This window comes from Gossypium hirsutum, chromosome A02 (assembly GCF_007990345.1).
Source record: "Gossypium hirsutum isolate 1008001.06 chromosome A02, Gossypium_hirsutum_v2.1, whole genome shotgun sequence".
Lineage (NCBI taxonomy): Eukaryota > Viridiplantae > Streptophyta > Magnoliopsida > Malvales > Malvaceae > Gossypium > Gossypium hirsutum.
The window spans coordinates 94,028,259-94,048,588 of NC_053425.1; the positions used below are offsets into that span (position 1 = coordinate 94,028,259).

At 34.9% G+C, this 20,330-nt stretch overlaps 1 non-coding gene across 1 annotated transcript; it reads right to left on the reverse strand.

Annotated features, from left to right (window-relative positions):
• Positions 1-10,196: 10,196 nt before the first annotated feature.
• Positions 10,197-10,303, reverse strand: LOC121217344 (small nucleolar RNA R71). The gene has a single exon (XR_005913427.1). It is a non-coding gene; the product is annotated as a small nucleolar RNA R71 (small nucleolar RNA).
• Between the last annotated feature and the right edge of the window lie 10,027 nt (positions 10,304-20,330).

A 20,330-nucleotide genomic window follows, 5' to 3' on the forward strand; every position in this document is an offset into this window, starting at 1 on the left:
GGAGAAATATCTACCATTCGTCGAATTTTCTTATAACAACAGTTTTTAGTCGAGTATAAATATGGCACCGTATGAAGCATTGTATGGCTGCAAGTGTCGAACTCCATTGTATTGGACAGAACTTAGTGAGAAACAGATTCATGGAGTTGACTTGGTTAGAGAAACCGAAGAAAAAGTGAAGGGAATCCGTGATTGCTTGAAAGTTGCTTCAGATAGATAAAAGTCATACGCAAATTTGAAAATAAAGGAGATTGAATTTCAAATTGGTGATAAGGTATTTCTAAAAGTATCTTCATGGAAGAAGATTCTGAGATTTGACCGTGAAGGCAAGTTAAGTCCATGTTCCATTGGGCCGTACGAGATTACTGAAAGAATAGGGCTAGTGGCATATCGGTTAGCTTTATCGACAGAGTCAGAAAGGATTTGTAATGTGTTTCATATGTTAATGTTACGACGATATCATTCTAATCCCTCACACGTGATTTCTTCAACAGAGATTGAGATTCGACCTGATATGACTTATGGTGAGGAACTGATCAAGATTTTGGCTCGAGAAGTTAAACAGTTGAGAAATAAGAGCATAGGCCTAGTGAAAGTTTTGTGGCAAAGACATGGGGTTGAAGAGGCTACGTGGGCACCTGAGGAAGCTATGAGAAAACAATACCCAAACTTATTTTCAGGTAAGATTTTCAGGACGAAAATCCCTAAAAGGGGAGAGTTGTAACAGCCCATTTTAGGGCCAAATCAGAATAGTGGTTTTGCGACCACGAATCTGACGTAGAAATATTTAATTTTATCATATTTATATGGTCTACAATTTCATGAAATTGTTTAGTGAAAATTTCGTTTGAAAAATTTATTGATTGGGCACTCAATTTAGTTAAAAGGACTAAATTACAATAGGGGAAAAATATGTGTTTAGAAGCTAGAGGTGTCTAATTGCTATGAAATTTTACATTGAAGGTCCTTAGATGGTAATTAGACCATTTTTAATTAGATGGACAAATATGGACATAATTAGGTGAAATTTTAAAGTTATGCATGAAGGGAATTTTGGTTATTTGTCAAATAAAGCCAAAATAACTTAATAAAAGTCTTCATCTTCATCAATTTAGTCCCCATTGGCCAAAATTTATAAGAAAAAGACAGCTAGGGTTTGTCAAGCATCCAAACTCAATTGTATGTCCGTTCTGGCCCCGTTTTTAATTATTTTCATGTTTTTAAGATCCTTGTAACCTAATCTAGCTATTTCAAGGACTAATTTGAAAGAAAGATGAAGTTTAAAATTTTACCCATGTTATATATTTGTGTATTTTGATGTCTAATGGTAGAAAATGTATGTTAGTTGTAAGATAAACAACTTTTGCTAAGTGATTTTCGGTAAAAATGTCAAAAAGGACTTATTTGTAAAAGTTATAAAAAAAGTAGTAAAAGTGTGATTAAGTGGAAAATGTGGGCTGCTATAAGTATGAAAATGGTTTGAGTAGGCTTGGATTTTCAAAGAAATTGAATACATTTCAATATACGAGCTTAGGGACTAAATTGTAAAAATGTGAAACATCAGGGCCAAAAATGTAATTTTTCCATAATATGATTTTTATGATAAATTGAATAATGTGAGTATTAAATGAGTTAAATTTGTTATTATAGATCAATAAAAACGAGGTTCAAACTTATATCGGGGGAAAAACAAAGTGTTTGACGAATAGGTCCAATTCTACTATTTTTGTACCGAGGTAAGTTTGTATGTAAATAATGCATCGTTATGTTTATGTTTTAAAGGCTTTAATATTGTATGAATTGTGCTTGAATCTTTGGATGTATTTGACAAAGTTTTTTTTGACAAGCAATAAATCCGGGTTGAACCCTAGGAATAGAATAGGATACGGGTGACATGTCACTAGGAACCCATGTGTATATGCGATTATGTAATCGTGGTGCTGGTCTCATATGTCCTACCCGTGGCTGTGTTGTCCAGCATGTGTTGCGGATACCTGATAGCTTGTGTGAGCATCACTATGTAGCTATGTCTTGACTGGCAGCTTGTTTGAGCAGGCCTGTGAATAGCTCGAAAACGAGCCCATATGTATTATGAGATATGAGGTAGCTTCGGCTACATATATGGCACTTATGTGCAAGATTTTTGAGTGTTCAACGAGAATGTCAAAGTTGTGAAAGAATATGGTTATGTTGCGAGTTGGTACAAGTATGTACGTAAAACTCATAAGTAATGAGCTTGATATGTGATGAACTCTTGGTAGGACTGTGATTGAGTAAGTTATGACTATGAGATTTTGATAACGTTCATGCTATTCTTCATCATGTTAATTGTATGTTAATTGTGTGGTTATGATGCTTATTATTTGCATAGGAACTTACTAAGCTATATAGCTTACTCCCCTTTCCTTTCCCTTGTCTTATAGTGCTACCGAGCTAGCTCGGGGTTCGGAGATCGTTGGAGATCCAATTACACTATCAACAATTATTTTGGTACCAATGAATTCAACATTTTTAGTTATGGCATGTATAGGGGACTTGGTCATTTTTTTATGTGTCATAATTGATTTTTTGGCCAAATGTTTTGGCTTATATTGGTTAGAAATTCATTTTGTACAAGGCCACTGGAAATGATCTGATATTGGTTATAAGTATATTCATATAATGATGCCTTTCATGAATGATTTGTTGATGCCTTGGTTGTGGATGTTTGGTTGTATGCATATGCTTGGATTGGTGCTATGTTATTTTGTGTAGGTTTGTGCATTAAAGGGTGGCAAAATGGCTTGATAAATAGCTTTATTTTTGTCCACACGGGTAGACACACGAGCATGTGTTTAGGTCATGTGTCCCCTGCACCTTAATTCTTACAAAATAGAATGCCCAATATTGAGTATACGGGCAGAGACATGGCTATGTGTCTCAGCCGTGTGAGGGCCACAGCCTTAGATATGGGTGTGTGTCCCGGGCATGTGAAGTCTGCACCTATTTAATGGAATGTCTTAAATTTTAAATTGACCACAAGGCCTAGCACAAAAGCGTGTGACTTGGCCGTGTGTCTTCAATTTGTTCTTGGGTGACAAACAGAGAGTTACAAGGGCGTGTCCCATATCCACACAGGCGTGTGACCCCTGTTTAGTGAAAAAAATTTCCTAAGATTGTAAAATTTTCTAGAGTTCTCGGTTTAGTCTCGAACCATTTCCAAAGCATGTTTTGGGCCTCATAGGCTCGTATTAGGGACTTTATGATTAAATGAAAAAAGTTTTAATTTGGACACAAATGTATAACCCAAAATTGTATGTTTGTTCGTGTGATAAGTCTGGTAATGCCTCGTACCCTATTCCGGCGTTGAATACGGGTAAGGGGTGTTACATTTCTGTAATAATCACGTCATCAGTGTAGCTATCATCGAGGACCCTTTGATGAATCTTCGGTTATAACCAGCTAATCCAAAAAAACTTCAAACTTTGGATAGGTTTCTCGATGGTTTCCAGTCAACAACTACTGAAATTTTACTCGAATCAACTTTGATGCCTTCAGCCGATAGTATATATCTCAAAAAACCAACTTCTTGGAGCCAAAATTCACATTTGCTAAATTTAGCAAAAATTTGTTTATCTCGCAGTTTTTGCAACACATTTCTTAAGTGTTCAGCATGCTCAGTCTCATCTCGTGAATATATCAAAATGTCATTAATAAATACCACAACAAATCTGTCTAAAAACGGTCTGAAGATTCTGTTAATCAAATCCATAAATGTTGCGGGTGTATTAGTTAAACCAAACAACATCACAAGAAATTCATAGTGTCTATACCTGGTTCTGAATGCAGTTTTCGGTACATCCGGATCTTTAAATCGTAGCTAATAGTATCCAGAATAAAGATTAATCTTCAAAAATAGATCAATCTTTGAAAATACTGTGGCACCTTTGAATTGATCAAGAAAATCATCAATACGAGGCAGTGGATATTTGTTCTTGATTATAACCTTGTTAAACTGACGATAATCAATACATCGATCCGTCCTTTTTATTAACATACAGAATCAGTGTACCCTAAGATGAGAATCTGGGTCGAGCAAAACCCCTATCTGTCAATTCTTGTAGTTGTGCTTTCAGCTCTTTCAACTCGGTAGGAACCATTTTGTAAGGTGCTATCGATATCGGTGATGTCCCCGGTACTAGTTCAATAGCAAACTTAACCTCTCTGGTTGGCAGTAATCTAGGTAACTCCACTGGAAATACATCAAGATACTCACAAACTACTGGCACTGATTCAAGCTTCGATTCAGAAACTTTATTATCCAATACATAAGCTAGGTAAGCATTGCAACCTTTTCTCACATATTTCTGCGCTGACATAGTGGATAACAACAGGCAACCCACTTACACTATCTGATTCAATCGAAGCGCTTCATCATTCTAACATTTCAAAACAATAAGCTTTCGTCTACTATTCACAAAAGTGTCGTATAAAGTTAGCCAATCCATGCCCAAAATCACATCAAATTCAACAAACAGTAACAACATCAAATCAGTCAAAAAACTGTAACCCTGAGTCATCAAAGAATAGTTCTTGCAAACTTTATCAACTAGCACATACTGACCTAGGGGTTTCGACACTTCAACCATGAATTCAGTAGACTCAACAAGTAAATTCTTACTAGTTACTAAACTCGTGCATATATAAGAATGAGTTAATCCCAAATCAATCAAAGTAGTAACATCAATATCAAAAATAGAGAAAGTACCGGTAATAAAATCTAGTGCAGAAGCATCCTTTTGCACATAAATAGTATTATTCCTAGCTGGTGCTCATGCCTTGGATCTCATTGCAGAGTTTTTTGTTACACCATGGCTACCACTCACATTTTTGGGATTATGAGGTGGTCTACCTCTTGCAACAGTGTTGCTCAACCTTATAGTTTGAGCTTTATCTTTCTCAAATTTCTCTGGATAATCTCTAAGATAGTGGTCGAAGGAACAACCCCTGAAGCATGCCTCGTTCTTCAGTTGACATTCACCATAATGTGGTCTTTTACAGTGCTTACACTCGGGTCTGACATCTCTGACCCTACCCACACTTGCTATAGACGTAGCCTGAGGTTTTGGACTAGAGCACCAAGTACCCTTATCTTTATTGGAATATCCCACAGAATCCGTGGAACGGTTGTGATGTTCTTTTGATCTCTTTGACACCGACTGATATGACTTCCCAGTTGATCTCTTTCACATGTATCTAGCTTTAAAATCAACATGTCTTTTCTCTTTACTCAACTCTTCGACTTTGTGTGCTCGATCAACTATTCTTTCAACTCAAGAATTTCGACTAGAAGCTTTATGTCTTCATTTATCCCTTCCTTGAATCTCTTACACATGGCGGTTTCAGTTGGGATGCATTCCCGAGAATATTTACTCAGTCTAACAAACTCCCACTCGAACTCTAGCACAAACATATGGCCCTGTTTGAGCTCAAGAAATTATTTACATTTCTGATCCAAAAATCTCTGACTAATTTATTCCTTTTGGAACTCGATTGGGAAAAATTGCCAGGGGATCTGCTCTCTTGGACTACAGAAATCAACATGTTCCGCAACTGGTAAGTCGAATCTTTCAATAACAATACCACACACTTGACACTTTCGGCCAATGAAGACAATAATTCATCAAAAACCCTAATTGTATTCTCTAACTAGATTTCTGCTCTCTCGGGATCTTCTTCAATAGTAGCTCTGAATTCTTCAGCCCTGTACTTATGCATCTTATCAATAGGTGGCTTACTAGCATGTAAAGGTTCCATACCTTGAGGAGTAACGGGGAACAATTGGGGAACAGGAGGGGGTGGAGAAATTTGAGCAGTCAGGTTCATCCGTACGAACTTGGTAAACCATTCATTCATCAACTGGAAGAAAGCTTCCTTAGCCTCTCTTTACCGACCCTCAAATACAGGCCTTGTACTGCTAGATGCTACTTCGTGAATGGAGGCTTAAGCATTGCTTTCTATTTCATTGGAGTCATCTCGGTTGGATGTCATTGCTATAAGAAAACATGTTTTAAAATAGTTAGGAGATATCAAACTATCACAAATTATATAATGGCATGTATAACTAAACTCATATACGCTACATTCAATCCATGTACCATTCGAAGTAACCTCACAAGCCCGTGTGTCAGGCCGTGTGCTAGGCCATCTAATAGCCTAACTTGCAACCCTTTGAAAGCTACAGGAGACACGTGGCCATGTCGCCTAGCCATGTGTAACACATGGCTGAGACACACGCCTGTGTCTCTGCCAGTATGAACGAAAAATAGGCTATTTTGAAGTCATTTTTCTCACCCAAACTAGCATATACCTACAAGCATATTTGCACGAAATTGTAAGCCATAACATGACACCAAAATCATGCATATTCTAGCTTCATACATATGGTACAATCACATACAACCAATATGCCCTTAGGCAGCTCAAATGAAAACATGTAAACATGTATAATCATGTACTCTATTTGACCAAAATACTCAAAAAAACTTTTAGGCATATTTGTATCAATACATACCATGAAATTTACTAACCAAAACCTCACGAAATAGTGCCAAATATACCATTCAACAAATAATATCAATAACCATATAAGCCATTCAAAACAAAGTACCAATTCTCAACATTTCCAACAAATTACAAGCCATATATATAATATGCATATTTAAACCATAACTTCATCCTCCATAATTCAAGCATATCAAGCCAAACACCATCCATATTAAGGCTATTATTTACATGCCAAAACTAAGTTCATTTCATCACCAAAATGTCATAACACAAGCCAAACCAAAATTAAACAACTGAAAGTACCAAAAGAGCCAATGGATAGTGTGATATAGCTCCGACAAGCTTCCAACCCAAATGAGCTTTTGATTCACTATAAAACACAGAAAAATAACACAGAGTAAGCATTTAAGCTTAGTAAGTTTGTATAAATTAATACATAACTTACCATTTAATCACAAAATAGGTAAGATAAACATAGCATGTCCCAACATAGTTTGGCCAAATGCCTAAGCACGTAGACATTAACCATGTTAGCCATGTAAATATATATACAAACCAATAATCATGGATCAGCACAATAATTGATTAAGTTTCATATACATGTATCATCCAATTCCATTTTCCATATATCATGCAACAACATTTCCATATAATTCATATGTACCCCTGTAATAGTCCGTAATGAACCCTTACCATTTTGTATTAGAATAATGCCCATTGAACCATTAGAATACCATTGGATACCCGGGATAGCTCACACATAGTGTGCTAACTCATATAACTGTAATCCATCAAATCTTGTACATGTATGCTCACATGAGCTGTGAATCAATATGCTCATATGAGCTATGAAAATGGGCCTGCTCACACGAGTTGTGGGTCAGAATGTAGCTACACGATGCTACTCACACAAGCTGTGGAGTATCCGCAACACATGCCAAACTTCAACCATCAGTAGGACGTTCAGGACTAGCACCCGAATCATGTAAACCCTAATGACATGTTATTTGTATCCTATGAATTCAAAAAGTTCAAACGGGGCTCGGTATAATTGTACATCATTAGATATACAATTAGTATATATGTATAGCAATTCAGAAAACAAGTATAATTCAACTAAAACATAAATGCACGATTTAATGACATGAAGTTACCTAGACGAGTGTACGTAGATACGGAGGCGATTAATCTGAAACTCTCTTTGCCCAGATTTAAAGCTGTACAAGGTCTTTCTTGATCTATACAGATAAATTTAACTCAATTGTATATATATACATTTAATTCAATTTAGCCCAGAATCATATTTTGGAAAAATTACCATTTTACCATTATACTTTTAATTTCTTTGTAATTTAGTCCCTAGCTTATAAAAATGGAAATTTATGGAATTTCAGCACAACCTACTATGGTCAAATATCAATTAGGTCCCTAGCATTCCCTATATTTCATTTTTTTTCATAATTACACCATGTAAAATTTTCTATTTTTCAGTTTAATCCCTAATTGATAATTTCATCAAAAATTAAGTTGTTTATCTAGAAAAAACTATCCACTTTCTATCATTAAACATCAAAAATCATGTATATTCATTAATGGTAAAACCCTAATAGTTTAACAGTTTCACAAATTAGTCCTCGGGCTAGCTAGATTAAACTACAACGATCCCGAAAATGTAAAAATCATTAAAAATGGGACAAAAATCATTTACCTAAGAGAAAGATGAAGTTTTCAAAAGCTTAAGCACAAAAATGGCTTCCTAAAGCCTAATTTTTGATTGATGATGATGCATAAAAGATGATAGCATATTTTATTTCATTAGTTTTTATCATTATTTACCTATTTACTAATTTAACCTTTAAAAACATTAAAATTTACAGAAATGTCAAGCCATGTACATCCATTATCACTATTTATGGTCTAATTACCATTTAAGGGCTCATACTTTAAGGTTCTATAGCTATTTAATACCTTTAGCTACTAGAACTCAACTTTTTCGCTTTACACGATTAGTCCTTTTTATCAAATTGAGCATGTAAATGGCAAAATTTCTTAACAAAATTTTTATATGGTACTACTATCATGCTAAAGGAAACAAAATAATAATAAAATAATTTTTTGACTTCGGATTTGTGGTCCCGAAACCACTATTTTGATTTCACTAAATATGAGCTACTACATTCAATGGTTATGTTTTGGATTTGAATGTCCAATCCATGAGCTAAATCTCATTAGGTTGGAACTATTTGGGTGAATTTTTATTTCCTTTAATGCCTATGGTATGATTTTGAGTAGATTACTGTTTCATTTGATTTTTGGTTATTTAAATGCATGTATGCATGCTCTAGAAATAGATGATTGTATGGTATGTTAGTAGATATGATTTAATTCTGAAAAGATTAAATAGACTGGATTATTATTGGTTGATACAGACAAGTATTCGAAAGAATATTTTCAGCACTCTAGACATAGAAGTTGTGATCTGTACAGGGAAAGAAAAAAAGTCTTGATATCATTCTTGACTTCTCTAGGTATATAGAAAAACTCAGAATGGTAACTCAAAGTCTAGCTTTCTAAACAAGCATACTACAGTAGTGAATCCTTGGGTAGTAGAATGGTCAAGGTTTTGCCATGACATTATTATGGTATAAGAATAAAGCTTGAGTAATTCCAACCTTTATAATTCAACAGTTCAAATCCTCCCTACTTATTCTTTGAGAATTGCCACAACATTTCAATTTCCCTAGCATTTTTATATTCATAATTAATTTTATTAATCCATTCAATAATTCTCTTCATCAATTTGTCATATGTTTCTTTTGCACAGTGTAATTAGTAAATTTCATAAGTAATACCATAACCAATTATTTTAATCAATTTCGATCCCTGTGGAGACGATACTCACTCATCATTTTATTATTTGATTCGACATGTACACTTGTACATTCACATTATAAATTCATACGCATTGAGTTTTTGTCGTCATTGCCAGGGATCGATAAAGTTGGTGAAAAATTGGTGTGTTATTAGCTCTTTAAGTTTATTAGTTTAACTTAATTAGTTGTTTTGATTTTTTTTTATTTTTTCATGATTTTTATTGATGCATGAGTAGAGATATTTCTACAATTGAATAGTATTCTTTTGATCCAAAAATTTAGAGAACCTTAAAAAGAAGGAGAAAAGAATTGCAAGAAATTGAAAGAATTAGAAATGATCAGGTTAGAGGAGAGCCATTACATTAAGATAGAAGGGATGCTGATATTTTTTGAATAATAGATGATAGAGGCAGACCCATCAAAGAACATGTAGTGCCGATCTTGGATGATCTAAATCCAGGGATTATCAAGTCGCATATTCAAGCTCAACTTTTTGAGTTAAAGCCAGTGATATTTCAAATGTTAAAAGTTGTAAGGTAGTTTAGTGGATTGCCTACTTAGGATCCACAGTTGCACTTAAGAATTTTTTTAGAAGTCTATGATTCATTCAAGCAGCAGTGTGTTCCTGAAAATGCCTTGGGGCTGAAGTTATTCCCTTATTCATTATGGGTTCGTGCCAAAGCATGGTTAAATGTATTGCTGTTAGGTATGATAGCATCTTGGAATGAAATTTGTTAGAGGTTTCTACTAAGATATAATCCTCCAAACATGAATGCCAAATTGAGGAATGATATTACGTCCTTTCGACAATATGAGGATGAAACATGATATAAAGTATGGGAGCTATTCAATGAGTTAATTAGAAAATGCCCAATGCATGGTTTTCAACATTGGATGCAAATGGAAATGTTTTATAATGGATTGAATGTGCATACATGGATGGTGGTTGATGCATTTGCCAATTAGACTTTGCAAGATAAATCATATAATGAGGCATATGAAATTCTAGAGAGGATAGCAAACAACGATTATCAATACCCCACTACAAGAGTAAGGATTGGCAGAAGAGTTGCTAGAGTAATGGAACTTGATGCAATTAATTCCCAAACATCTTAGGTATGATCTTTAACAACTATGATTAAAACACTGAAAAAACCAGTTGCAGTGCACGAAATGAAAGCAGCTGAGTTAGCATGTGTTTATTGCGATAAAGACCATGGTTTTGATGAATGCCCATCGAAACTAGCCTCAGTTTATTATATGGGGAATTTTAATCACTATAACAACAACCCATATTCCAACACATATAATTCGAGGTGGAAGCAACATCCCAATTTCAGTTGGAGTAATCAAGAAGTGGGAAATTCTAGCAATGCTATTCGATAGAATGTTACAAGCGCACCACCTGGATACAATCAACCCATGCCAGAGCAAAATGCTCAGCAAAATTTAGCTTCGAGTTTTTCATCTGTGGAAGATCTATTAAAGGTATACATGGCCAAGAAGGATGCTATCATTCAAAGTCAAGCTGCACCTTTAAGAGCTTTAGAGAATTAAGTGGGAGAAATTTCCAAAGCATTAAGCTCAATACCATAAGGAGTAGTACCGAGTGATACTGAAAATTTCATGATCTCAAGGGAAGGAACAGTGCTAAGCCATTAGCCTCAGAAGTGGTTGTAACAGCCCATTTTTGGGTCAAATAAGAATAGTGGTTTTGGGACCACAAATACGAAGTAAAAATATTTTTTTTAATATTTCTTTAAGGTCTACAACTTGATAGAATAATTGTGTGAAAATTTCGTTAAGAAATTTTATCAATTGAGTGCTCAATTTAACTAGAAGGACTAAATTACAACAGGTGCAAAATTTGAGTTCTATACGTTAAAGGTAGTAAATTTTTATGAAATTATAAATTAGAGGTCCTTAAATGGTAAATAGACCACTATACTTTAGGATGGACGAAAATGGACATGGAATAGGTAAAATTTCAAAGTTTAAGTGAGGGGTAAATAGGTAATTTGGTAAATAAAGCCAAAATAACTAAATAAAAGATGTCATCTTCTTCAATTTAGTCCCTTATAGCCAAAATTTTGGCGAAAACCATAGCTAGGGTTTTGGCCAAGCTTTCAAGCTTGATTGTAAGTCCATTTTTGTCCTATTTTTAACGATTTTTATATTTTGGAGATCGTTGTAACTTGATTTAGCTATTTCAAGGACTAATTTGAAAGAAATTTAAAGTCTAAAATTTTACCCATATTGAATATGCTTATATTTTGATGTTTGATGGTAAAAAATGCATGTTTGATGCTTGTTAAACAACTTTTGTAAAGTGATTTTTGGTAAAAATGTCAAATAGGGAGTTATTTGTAAAAGTCTATAAAATGTGTAGAAAAGTGTGAATAATGAAAAATATCGGCAGTTATGAGTATAAACAACATTCAGCTAAGCTTGGGTTGTGATGAAATTGAATGAAATTCATTTTACTAGGACTAAATTGTAGAATGATGAAAATTTGGTGCAAAAATGTGAATTTTGCCATAATGTGTTTTTAGGCTGAATTGAATAATGTGATGATTAAATAAGTTAAATGTGGTATTATAGATCAAGGAAAATGAAGTTCAGTGTAGATTGGGGGAAAAACATAGAATTTGACGAATAGGTCCTTTTAGCTGTTTTCGTAACCGAGGTAAGTTTGTATGTTAAATAAACTCTATTATAATTGTATTTTAAATGCTTTAATACTTTATGAATTGTGTAATGACTCTACGGACACGTTCAATGATGATTTGGCAAGCGAGAAATCCCAATCGAACCTTAAGAATAGATTAGGATAGAAGTGACATGTCACTAGAGTTTTATGTTATGTGATCCGGGTGCAAGTCTTGTACGTCCTACCGATGGCTGAGTATACCGACATATGTTGTGGTTACTTGACAGCTTGTGTGAGCAACACCGAGTAGCTATATCTTGACTGATAGCTTGTGTGAGCAGGCCTATTATCAGCTCGAGAGCGAGCATATATGTGATATGAGATAGAGGTGGCAATGGCTACTCATGTGGCACCTTGTGTGCAAGGTTTCCCGAGTATCTGAATTTTTTATTCTGAGTGGTTTATTGGGTATGGCAAGGAAGAGAATGTGTATGAAATTATCTCAAGATGGTACAGGTATGTACTTAAAGCTTATGATTATTAAGTCGTGATTTGACGATTTTAACGTAAGTTTGTGATGGTAGTGATTTTTAGTCATGAGATTATGGAAAATTACATTGCCTTATGTTATATTACTTGCATGTCAATGTATGGTAAGGTTTGCTTATTTCTTTCACACGAGCTTACTAAGCTATATAGCTTACTCCATTTTATTTTCCATGTTTTATAGTGTCACCAAGCTAGCACAGATTGGAGATTGTTGGAGATCGCACCACACTATCAACTATCATTTTGGATATCGATAACATTTTGAGAATATGGCATGTATAGGGACTTGGTCATTTTTTTATATGTGTCATTATGAATTTTTTCAAATGTATTGGCTTGTAATTGTCAAAGTCTTGATGTGGTGTTTGGCCATGTAATTTGGCTTATTTTGGTTGAACTGGTTGTAACCTTATATATATTTATATATGCATGCATGTGCAATTATCTCTTGTGTGATGTGGTTTATAAATGCTTGGTAAATGGTTAAAGGTGGCTTAATGGTTTTGGTTGTTGAATGGTTAAGATTGGCTCATTGGTGTGCTAAGATAACTAAGTAAAACTATGCATGTTATTGGTAGCCATATTGAAACTTGTAGATTGTGAGTTGGTATGATTTGGTTTGACAAAAGTTATGGTGTTGTAAATATGTTGAGTGTGGATAATGAAATGACTTGATTTGGCCTTGCTTTGTGGATGTTTGGTTGCCTAAGTATATCATGATTTGTGCCTTGAACTTGTGTGTATGTAGGTGGAAATGAGGGTGACAAATGGCTTGGTAAATAGCCTTTATTTTGTCCACAGGGGTGGACACATTAGCGTGTGTCTAGGCTGTGTGTGACACACGGTCTGCCCTATAGGCATGTGTTTCGGCCGTGTGTCCCCTGCACCTTAAATTTGAGTTAAAAGCTATATGTGATCAGAATCTTGAGTTGAATTTTTTTTATATAAATGTTTATAGTTTATCGATAATGCCTCATAACCCTAATCTGGTGACGGGTACGGGCTAGGGGTGTTACAGAAATGTTCTCTGTTTTATAGTATTATAAAGCTAGCTCAGATCCAAGAATCATCAGCGAATCATTCACACTATCAGACATATATTTTGGTACCATTTTAAGAGTTCTATATATGGTATATGACATGTATAGGCTAGTGTCATTTTGGTATGTATTGTGTTGTGAATATTAGACATGAGTTTTGACTTGAAGATGTTGATATGTATGGCCTCTTAAGTTGGCTTAAATGGTGTGTTTACTAAATAAGTTATATGATGTATATATTACTTATGTGATGGTATGATTATGATATGTTGAAATGGTAAATTTTATGGTATGAAATCGTAATAAGATGATGAGTTTATACATTTGAAACTTATATAAATTGTAATGATTTAGGTATATTGATTTGGTATACTTTGGTTGTGGAGTTGAGTAGCAAATTTGATGGTATTTGAATGGCATGAAATATGTATGAATTGGTTGATTTGGTTGCCTATAAATGTATGCAAATGATGCAAAACTATTATGGATTTGGTGTGCTTGAGATAGGTGGGAAATGTGGCTTAAATCAAGCCTAATTTCACCCCAAACGGTTGAGCACAAGGGCATGTGTCTTGACCGTGTGCCAGCTGTAACTTAGTTTTACAAGACAGTCTCGAGCACGGCCTAGACAAATGAGAATATCTTGTAGCCGTGTAAGGCACACAGCCTTATCACATGGGCGTGTGTGGTCATTTTGAAGGGTACACGGGTTGGACACACGAGCATGTGGTTGGCCGTGTGACACAAGTCAGTTTCGACCATGGCCAAGGCACACGGACATGTCTTGTGGCCGTGTGGTTAAGTAAGTATGTATGCCCTCTTTTGCAACGGCCTAGACACACGGGTGTGTCTGTTACCGTGTGAGGTACACAGCCTATTCACACAGGCGTGTGACCTTTATAACTTTGAAAAATGTTTAAGTTTCAAAAAATTTTGTATGTGTTTGATTTAGTCCCGACCCTTTCTAAAGCATGTTTAAGGTCTCGTTGACCTATGTAAGGGACTTTGTATTAGTTATGACCTATGATGCTATGATGATTGTGAAGTGAATGTTAAATGTTTTAATATGTCTGGTAATGCCTCTTAACCCTAGTCCAGCAACAGATACGGGTTAGGGGTGTTACATTTAGATAGTATCAGAGCTACTGTTTAGTAGATTCTAGGACTAACGTAGCGCGTGAGAGTCTAGCTATACATGCCATATATATGAACTACGATAATGTGATGATTCCTAACAATTAAAATGTGTTTTTCATATAGCTAATGGATCCCGAATGAGTGATAACTGATGATGTTGAGAGTAATGTGCTCGCTCCCACTCAAGGGGCAGCGCCGGCCGAATCTAGGCCAATATCTTGTAGTCAGGGATGAGAGGCTAAGCAAGCCTTCTTCCAAATGATGACTGAGTGGTTCATGGAATTCGTACGAACGAATCCAGCACCTCCACCCCTACTTGTTCCTTAACAAGTCCCGATTGTGCCACAAGTAATAGTTCTGATTCGATTGAGTAACCCACCTATTGATAAGATTCGTAAACACAGGGTTGAAGAGTTTTGGGCTACGGTTGATGATGATGCTGAGAAAGTTGAGTTCTGGCTCGAGAACACTATCAGAGTATTTGATAAATTATCCTGTACTCCAGAAGAATGTATCGAATACGTAGTATCTTTGTTTAGAGATAATGCATATCATTGGTGGAAAATGTTGACATCGGTGGTTCCTAGAGAAAAACCTAGGAATTCTTTCAAACCGAGTTCTAAAAAAAGTACATAAGCCAGATATTCCTCGATTAGAAAAATAAAGAGTTTCTAGAATTGAAACAAGGCTGGATGACCGTTATTGAGTATAAAAGAGAATTCATACGTTTAAGCAAATATACTCGGGAATATGTGTCTACTGAAGATATCATGTGTAAAATATTTGTTGATTACATAAAACTGTTAGTCGGGATACTTGAATTGAAAGAATTCGTAGTATTGGTTGAGAGGGCCTATAAAGCCGAAGATCTCAGTAAAGAAAAGAGAAAAGCTGATTCAAAAGCTAGAGATTCGAGAAAGAGATCAATGAATAATCTTACCATTCCTCGTCAAAGAAATCTAGAGATTTTATTGATTGATGATACCTTCAGTGGGATATCGAATAGAGATCATGGAAAGCAATACACCAACCTTAAAGCTCAAACTACCTCAGTATCAAGTGTTGGTAATGCAAAGGATGTAAAACTTGAGTGTAAACAATATGGAAGACAGCATTTCGAAGATTTCTGAGGGGAAAGTAATAACAGAGCTTGTTATAGTTGTGGTTCACGAGATCATTTTATAAAAGATTTCCCAGAGTTGGCTGAAAGAGATAATGCTCAGAACATGAGGCCAAGTAACACTGCAGCTAGAGGTAGACCACCGAGAAACACGGACAATGTGAGTGGTGGTAGAGATGTAACGTGAGACACTACAGCGAGATCTGATGCTAGAGCACCTGTACGAGCCTATGCTATTCGAGCACGAGAAGAAGCGTCATCTCCAGATGTTATTTAGTGGTACTTTTATTCTCGATGATACCAAAGTTATTGCATTGATATATCCAAGGTCTACTCATTTGTATACACGTGTGAATTTAGTATCTAGTAAAACTTTGACTGTATAGTCTACTGAAATTGTATTTAGAGTATCGAAGCCCTTAGGCAAGTGTGTATTGGTTGATAAAGTGTGCAAGAATTGTCCATTGATGATTCGGGAAAACTATTTTCCGACCGATTTGATGTTGTTACCATTTAACGAGTTTGATATCATCCTGGGTATGGATTGGTTAACATTGCATGATGCTGTTGTGAATTGCAAACGAAAGATGATTGATTTGAGATATCAGAGTAATAAGATTATTCAAATTGAATCAGATGTTTTGAACAAATTCCCAGCTGTGATTTCAATGATGTTAGCTCAGATATATGTGAGAAAGGGTTGCAAAGCTTATTTAGCTTATGTGCTTGACACGAAAGTGACTGAAAAGAAGATTGAATCAATGCCAGTTGTTTTTGAATATCCAGATGTGTTTCTTGATAAGTTATCGGGAACTACTCCAATATCGATAGCTCCATACAGAATGGCATCAACTGAATTAGAAGAGTTGAAAACTTAGTTGCAAGAATTGACAAATAGAGGCTTCGCACAACTTCTTCTTGGGGTGCACCGATTTTGTTTGCAAAAAAGAAAGACGGAACTGTGAGAATGTGCATCGATTATCGATAGCTCAATAAAGTGACGATCAAGAACGAATATCCTCTGCCCTAAATTGATGATTTGTTTGATCAACTGAAAGGAGCTAATGTGTTTTCAAAGATAGATCTGAGATTAGGTTACTATAAGTTACGAGTAAAAGATTCAGACATTTCGAAAACTGCATTCAAAACGAGGTAAGGACACTATGAGTTTTTTGTTATGCCTTTCGGATTAACAAATGCACCTGCTATTTTTATGGATTTGATGAACATAATTTCCAAACCATATTTAAATCGATTTGTTATCGTATTAATTGATGATATTTTTATTTATTCACGTGATGAAACTGAGCATGCTAAACATTTGAGAATAGTGCTACAGACTTTGCGAGAAAAGCAGTTATATGTGAAGTTCAGCAAATGATAATTGTGGTTACGAGAAGTTGGTTTTCTGGGACATGTTGTACCGGTATTTGGAATCCTAGTTGATCCAAGCAAGATTTTGATTATTTTTAGATTGGAAGCCTCCGAGAAATGTTTCTAAAGTCTGTAGTTTTCTAGGACTTATTGGTTATTATCGATGATTCATAAAAAGGCTTTTTAATGATTGCAACTCCATTGACGAAACTACTTCAGAAATATGTGAAATTTGATTTGTTTGAAAAGTGTCAGAAAAGCTTTGATCAGTTGAAAGCCCTATTGACTGAAGCTCCATTGTTAGTACAACCAGAATCAGGTAAAGAATTTATGGTCTATAGTGATGCTTTGTTGAACGATCTGAGTTGCGTCTTGATACAAGATGGCAAAGTTATAGCTTATGCCTCAAGACAGTTAAAGCCACATGAAAAGAACTATCTGACGCATGACCTTGAGTTAGCTGCGATTGTATTTGCTTTGAAGATTTGGTGCCACTATCTGTTTGGTGAGAAATGTCATGTATATTCATATCATAAGAGTTTGAAATATTTGATGACTCAGAAGGATTTGAATCTGCGATAGAGAAGATGGCTAGAACTGCTAAAAGACTACGAGCTTGTTATTGATTACCATTTGAGAAAGGCCAATGTTGTTGCTGATGCTTTGAGCTAAAAATCATTGTTTGTTTTACGTACAATGAATGCTCAGTTAAATTTGTCTGATGATGGTTTGGTTTTAGCTTAATTGGAAGCGAAACCATTATTTATTCAACAGATTTACGAAGCTTAAAAAGTTGATAATGGATTGTTAGCAAAACGGGCTCAATGTGATTTTAATACTGATTCAGAATTCCAAGTTGATACTGAGGGTTATTTGAGATTCAGAGGTCGAGTATGTGTTTCGAGAAATCCAAATTTAATTCAAATGATTTTGAACTAAGCTCATAATAGTCAATTATCTGTTCATCCGGGTAGCACTAAAATGTATAATGATCTGAAACAGCTTTATTGGTGGCATGGTATGAAATAAGATAGATCGGAATTTGTTTCAAAATGCTTAATTTTTTAGCAAGTTAAAGCTGAGCATCAGGTTCCGTCTAGGTTACTTCAACCAAATATGATTCTTGAGTGGAAATGGACAGAATCACGATGGATTTTATATCAGGTTTACCTCTGTCACTGAGTAAAAAAGATGCAATCTGGTTGTTGTTGATAGATTGACTAAATCGGCTCATTTCATCCCAGTTCGTACAGATTATTCACTTGATAAGCTTGCTGAGTTGTATATTTCTCATATTGTAAGATTGCACAGAGTACCTATTTCTAATGTTTCAGATAGAGATCTGAGGTTCATATCGTAGTTTTGGAAGAAACTGCAAGATGCATTAGGTACGAAACTACACTTTAGCACTGCTTTTCACCCATAGACGGATGGTCAATCTGAGCGAATTATTCAACTCGAGGATATGTTGAGATGTTGTATTCTTGAGTTTGAAGGTACGTGGGAATGATACTTGCGACTAATAAAATTTGTTTATAATAATAGCTTTCACTCGAGTATTAAAATGACACCGTACGAAGCCTTATATGGTAGAAAATGCCGTACACCATTGTATTGGAATGAGCTCAGCGAAAATAAGATTCATGGAGTTGATTTGATTAAAGAAATAGAACAGAACGTGAAAGTGAAAATGATCCGAGATAGTTTGAAGGTAGCTTCCGATTGTCAATAATCATATATAGATTTGAAACGAAAAGATATTGAATTTGAGATCGGTGGCAAAGTCTTTTTGAAAGTATCTCCATGGAAGAAAGTACTTCAATTTGGCAAAAAAAGGAAAATTGAGTCTAAGATTCATTGGGCCGTATGAGATTATCCAGCGTATCGGGCCAATTTCTTATAGATTGTTATTGCTATCAGAGCTAGAAAAGATTCATAATGTGTTCTACGTATCGATGCTTAGACAATACAGATCTGATCCTCGCATGTGATTTCTCTGTCTAAAATTGAGATTTAGTCTGATATGACTTATGAAGAAGAATCGATTCTTATCTTATCTCGCGAGGTTAAAGAACTATGGAATAAGAAAATTTTGTTAGTTAATGTGATGTGGCATCGACATGATATTGAAGAGGCTACGTGGGAGCCCGAAGATGCTATGGGACAACAATATCCGAATCTGCTCAACGGTAAGATTTTCGGGGACAAAAATCCTTAAGGGGGAGAGTCGTAATAGCCCAGTTTAGACCCTAGTTAGAATAGTAGTTTCGGGACCACAAATTTGAGTCAAAAAATATTTAAATATTATTTTTCGTGTTTACAGTATGTGTTTAAGCACGTGTGAAAGTTTCGTGTGAAAATTTTATCATTTGTGTGATTAATTTTGAAAAAAGACTTAATTGCGTAAAATGTAAAATTGGCCTTCTATTTGAATAAGTTCTAAATTGCCATGTCTTTATATATGTGGGTCCTTATGATGCAATTAGACCATTGATAAGGTTAATGGACATTAATGACCATCCATTAAGTGATATTTATATGGTTTAATAAATTATAATTGGAAATTATTATTAATATGTGTTATAATAAAAGAAAACATGAAAATGGATAATTTATTCTTCCTTGTTAACTGAAAATACAAAAGGAAAAGAAAAGACAGCTTAAGCCTGGGTTCGGCTAATGATATTGGTGATTAAGGTACGATTTTTGATCCGTTTTCGATAATTTCTACGTGTTTATGATCGTTGCTTCATGTTTTACTAAGCCCATGCCTTAATTTTTGAATTGGTTGATGATTTTGAAAGATTCCATTTATGAATTCATGTGTTTTATGATGTTTAATGATGAATTATGAAAGCTTAGTGCTTGATATACATGTTTTGTAAAGTGATTTCGAGTAAAAATGCATATTAAGGATTAAATTGAGAAAAGTGTAAATTGAGGGGTTGAAATATAAAATAAATGATAAATATAGGCTGATTGGAACTATAGAAAAATTTGGCTAAGGCATTGTTTTGATGAATTTTATGTAATTTGTGTTT